This window comes from Salvia miltiorrhiza, chromosome 5 (genome assembly GCF_028751815.1).
Source record: "Salvia miltiorrhiza cultivar Shanhuang (shh) chromosome 5, IMPLAD_Smil_shh, whole genome shotgun sequence".
NCBI classification, from domain to species: Eukaryota; Viridiplantae; Streptophyta; class Magnoliopsida; order Lamiales; family Lamiaceae; genus Salvia; species Salvia miltiorrhiza.
In genome coordinates, this window is record NC_080391.1 from 23,242,564 (window position 1) to 23,248,456 (window position 5,893).

At 38.0% G+C, this 5,893-nt stretch overlaps 1 long non-coding RNA gene across 1 annotated transcript; it reads left to right on the forward strand.

The window, feature by feature from the left end:
* Window positions 1-1,649: 1,649 nt before the first annotated feature.
* Window positions 1,650-4,207, forward strand: LOC130986819 (uncharacterized). Its single transcript, XR_009089411.1, has 2 exons — window positions 1,650-1,839; window positions 3,334-4,207. It is a non-coding gene; the product is annotated as an uncharacterized LOC130986819 (long non-coding RNA).
* The last annotated feature ends 1,686 nt before the right edge of the window (window positions 4,208-5,893 follow it).

Sequence of the window (5,893 nt, forward strand, 5' to 3'; positions counted from 1 at the left end):
CCACACCCACACCCACCTAACATCCCACTACACCCACCTAACATCTCACTACACGTTAATACCTCATGACTCATCCAAAAACACCTAACGGATGGACTCGAATTTATACGAGGTCGTCCTAGGGTGGTAAGGTGACTCAAGTCGTCTCACAAGGAAGACTTAGCAGGGCTCTAATCGTATTGCTCACAAGAAACTTAAAAGAAATCTAAACACTCTAATCGGGTAATTGGGTCTGACACTTTCTCTTCGATTAACTAATGCGTAATTAAAATAAAGCATATAAAGTTAACTAGGCAAAAGATAGGAAGCCAATAAGAATGCAAGAAGGCAAACAAAGCTAGGGTTCTAAACTAGCAATCTAGAAAGCAATCATCAATTCAACACCATAAACAACGATTATCTAGGCGAAATAACATATTAACATTTGATCAAATGAATGTTAAGCAAACACACACAATCAAAGAGAATTTCACAAGCAACTCAACGACGAACTAACTAGAACATGGCATTTGAACATTTACGAAATCAACTAGAGTTTCCAACTCCAACACTAAACCAAACGATCATAAACTTGTAAACATCAAAGATTAATAACTACCTAGGCAAGAAACTCAATCAAGCATAAGATTCGAATGCAAGAAAATCTTAATCTCCATAAAAGAAATCTCTAAATATTCATCAACAAGAAAGGAAAAGGGTAAACAATAGCAACAAACTACGAATCACGTAGATTATCTAAACTCAACAACAATTATCTCCAATCATCATATTAATCAAAACACAAAATAAAGATTCAAATAAACCAAAGGATTTAGAAAACCAAGAGATTCTAGAATCAACAACAATGAACTTCAATCTTCACATTCATCAAATACATAAAACACAAAACTCAATTAACCAAAAGATTCATAAAACCAAGAGAATATAGAATCAACAACAATAATCTTCAATCACAAAGACTTAAATAACCAAGGGATTCATAAACAAAGAGAATCAAATGGAGTTCTTACAAAACATAGCAATCCAAGGAAAACCAATCCGATGAAGTGTTAATTGACATCCAAAGCAATCCAATGAATCCAAGATTGAAAGTAAGTGTTGTGGAACTCTAAAAACCTTAAGAAAGAGGTGAAAATCGCCTATGGAGGCTGCTGGAGACGAGAATGATAAAGTAAAACCCTAGAAAGGGGTTTTTAATCGAAAAAACGTACTGTCGGATCTGCACAGAGGCGGCCGCCGCCGTGTAACGGCGCCGCCGTGAGGGCCTTTCGCAGAATGGGCACGGCGGCCGCCGTCCCACGGCGCCCGCCGTCTACTGCAATGCGCAGCGGTTTTGTTTTGGCCTGTTCTCCCTCGTTTCAAGTCGGATTTTGGATCCGTTTTCGCCTACGAACTCGTATCGAGACAAACTTCGATTCTTATTCAAACCAATCAACTAAATTCTGACTTTATTTTTGTCCACATATCAATCAATTTGAGCACAAAATCCTGAGACCACAAAATTAGCACAAAAGCTCAAATCATTCAACTCTTAAGTGAAAGAGACCAAAATAAAAGTCAATATAAGACGTAAATACCCAGAGATTCATCACAAAATAGGGCTAAACACCTCACTACCATTCATTTATATCAGCTAAGAGAAGCTTTCTCTTTTACTCTGTTTCAAACAAATCAGCACAATTTATTCTCACAAGAAAAACGCAGATGGAGGACCTTATTCACCAAATTCCCTCTTTCAAGAACAGAACTTGAATTTACAAAGTTTTTGTTGCTGCATACTTTCACACCACAAGAAGTTTGGTTTTAAAGGACTCTCCCTCAACAAATCATTATCACAAGGTTTTCTCTACACTGAATAGATCCTAGACTTTGCCTTAAATATTTATTTTCGCAGCAATTGTTTTAGAACTCAAGGCCTTTCCCAAAAAAATTTCAACTTCACCGAGCATCAGATAGAAATGCATACATATACATATAGTTAGTGCATCTTCTCGATCATAAACATATTTTACAAAAGTGAAATCTCTTAATGTTTAATGTATACATCTGTGTATATATACACATATATGAAGCATGTTTATTTAAAAAGAATAGAATAAAGAAGAAGTAGAATTTTGAACTTGCTGGGTATGTATGAGTCAAGTCAGATACGGGGAAGGGTTGTGGTGTTGTTGGTGTTGTGAAGTTCGAGTTGGGAGGGCAGCGACGGTCGGCGGTGGCTTTGAGCTACTGTTTGGCTGGAGTGTGTAGAGGAGAGAGGGATGAGGCGGTGGAGTTTTGAGCGGAGGATGGCGGCAGCTCATTGCTGTTGTACTTCCGGCGCACAATGAGAGAGTTGAGAGGTAGAGGGAGGCTAGGGCTCGGCGGCTCCGCTGCTGTTGTCCGGCCGAGGATGGAGCATGAGAGATGAGGGCGTGCGTCGTGGGGGTTGCAGAGGGCTGGGCTGGAGGTCAGGCGCGGCGATCGGCAGCGGCGGTGCGGTATCGCCGGCGGTCGCTGCTGCGTCGTGTTTGTGTGTGCGTCGTGTTCTGTGTGTGTGTCAGAGTGCGTGGAGTGAGAGAGAGAGATCAGAGAGAGCCGAGGATGACGCGGCTCGTCGCCGCTGCTCCTCCGGCGAGCTTACTTCTGGAAGAGGGAGAGAGAGACCGAGTTCTTGGCGTGCGTGTGTGTGTTCTTCCATCTGAGTGTGTGCGCGTGTTTGTGTTTGTGTGCGTGTGTTTGTGTTAGAGTGTGTGCGGCTGAAGGGGGGGAAGGGGGGAAGAAGGGAAGGGTTTGGGCTAGGGTTGGGTTTTGGGAATTGGGTTTGGGTATTGGGCTTGAGTTTTGGGTCGGGCTTGGGCCGATTTCTTTTATTAAAATGTTTGGGCCTCATCTTTTAAATGGTTTGAGCTAAGTTTATTTATTTATGTGGACTGCGAATTTTTAAGAAGTTGGCCTTTACCTTTAATTATTTTGGGTAGTCCATAATTTAATTAATTAGACTTAATTAGTTTGATTAATTATTTTAAAGATGATTTGCATAATAGTATTATATTATTATTATTATGTACATATTTTAAGTGATTACTTATTATATGCTAAGCATGACATGCATTTGCATATGCATTTTTGCAAATAAAAGTACTCATGATTTAAATTGGTTCTTATTAAATCCAATTTTCAAAAGAAAGTCGAGTAAGAATATTGTTGGTGTTCTTAACTCAAGAATTTTAGTTTCAATTATTTATTCATTAAATTTTGAAAACCCGGCTAAGTGAATCATAGAATATTAAGCACTACACCATGACTTAAGATTAGCTTCACGAGACCTATTAAGAATAGAATTTCTTGTAGGCTTTGTGACCAGGGGGATTAGCGCTGCTTTCCCAAGACAGGTTTATATGTGATTATGATCTTCAGGCTTTGCCTAACCAGGTGGGCTTACTTTCCAAATGTACAAAGTATGATTGAGTTATTAAGCTCTAAATGTTTCAATGAAATGCAAATTGTTTATTTAATGTAATGAAAACTGTTTATCCAATAAAATATTTTGTGCACTCTGCTCTGTTTAAGGCTCGCATAAGTTAATCGATCGAGGTTCTCTTATGACCTAACACGTTGTTTGAGAATTGTGTACACCTATTAGCTGACTCGGTGGGTTGATCTCCATTCGGGCACTAATCATGTATGAGGCGTTATAAGGGTGCTCGACGGGATGTGTTCCGGAGCATTGGGTCCCAAATGGGAACTTGACTGGGTTACGCCCTCAGTTCAAGTAAAGCGGGAGATATGGATCCGTCGGTGGCTAAAAGGTCCGGGATCACAGCGAGTAACGGAAAGGGAGTGTGACATGTGCGCACAAATGAAAAATGTTTTAACATGCTTAGAAGTTATTTCATTTTAAAACCTTCTAAGTCATGTCAAGTATAATTGGATAAACTGCTCTTTACGAAAATATAAAATGTTTCAGAAAATGCATGCCCACTAAGTACATTAGTACTTAGCCCAAAAATACTTTCAAATGTTTTCAGGTTGGCTGGCCGGTGCTGACGGGACGGAGCTGAGGCTAGCGATAAATTCCTATGTTAGACTTCCGCTGTAGCAATTACTCATATCAGTCTTTTGTTTTCCCAACTTAAGATCTTCATGTTAAATTTCAAATGATATACCTGACAGAGCTTAGACTCTTCACTACTAAATTTATGCTAATGAATGTCGGTTGTCAGAAGCATGAAACAAAACTTGTGATCCAAAGGGGCATAGCCCGACTTTCTATCCTATTTCGGGTTTTTACAAGGTTGTTCCTTGTTTATTTCTATGAATTAGTTGCACCTCGATTATATTTATTCATTCAAGAATTGGGGTGTGACAACGGGTTAGGATCCTCTGCAGTGCACAACATTATGCTTGCTGTGTACTAAAACAAGGTGAGTTGGTATTTTTTTACTTTTTCTTTTTTAAAATTTTATTTATTTTCTTTGTCTTTGAATGCACATCACCAGCAGGTGATCTTTTTCCGGGAAGACGCTTAGAGCAAATGAATTTGGAAATTGTGATAAGAAAGCGACGGGAGAACGTCCCCATTTGTGCAGACGGAGCCGGGGGGGGGGGGGGGGGGGCTAGAGCCCCCTCCCAAATTTTGAGTTTTTTTTTTTAAATATATATAGATATATGTTTATACCTATTATAAAATAATTTTGTCTAATAAAAGAGTATTTGGTTATTATATTCTCTCATATATATACTTAATTTAAGGATAATTCCGTTATTTAAAACTATATAATCTATGAAATATTGTTTGTTATTATTACTATTATACTTTATCTTTTAATAAAAAATGTCTGATTTGTATGAAATGCTAAAAAAATGCCTAATATATTGAAACTATATAATCTATGAAAATATTGTTCGTTATTATTAGTATTATGCTCGTATTTTAATAAAAAAAATATCTTAAATATACAGAATGCCCAAAAAAAATTTCCCGGGGGCTACCGCCCCCGAACCCCCCGTACAGTTTCAGCCCCACCCCCCCGAAATTAATTCCTGGCTCCGTCCCTGTTTGTGCTTGTATTTGTACAGCAAGGGATATAAGAGCATCCGCATCGCTTACACGATGACGGCCTACTCGTGTAGAGCTCGCATCGTGTAAGGCGATGCAGCCCTCCCTTACACGAGGGCTACACATTCTAACGTGTAGCCCGCTCGACCCTTTAATTTAGGCGCGTGTTTCACACGCGCTATTAAAAAAAATTAAAAAAAAATGATTTTGAATATGCAGCTTTGACTGCCACGATTTCCGTGTAATTATTGATCTTTTTTTTAAATGTAATTTTTAGGTTTTTTATTTTAATGGAATTTTAATTATTAGTAAAATGTGTTATTTAAAATTGAGCAATTAAATTTAAGTGATAAACATAAAAATCAAAACTAAAAAAATTATGTAGGCTATCATGTAATCTCAATGCAGCCTATTTACACAATGTGGTCCCCCTCATCAAATAAGCTATCATGTAGGTTATCATGTAACCACAATATAAATGCTCTAATGAGTCAAGTCAAACTCCTTAATTCGTCTACGTGTGCCTTCAATCATCAAGAAAAAAGTTGGTTTGTTGTAGGGGCTGAAATAATAACAAAAATGGACTTTCCATCTACTCCCTCCTTTGTTGTCGGCCCCATCACAAAAATGGACTTTCTATCTACTCCCTCATAAATATGCATATACATAAATTTTAATAAAAAGTTGTTTAAATATTGATATTAGAAAAATAGTTGCACATTTAAAATATTGTGTAAATTATCATATAAATCGAGCTTGCAACTTCCTTTTTCCCATAACCTTAGCATATCAAGCGCGTCGAGGGTATGTCAAGATTTGCACAATCCATTGATCATTATGTAACAACATTAG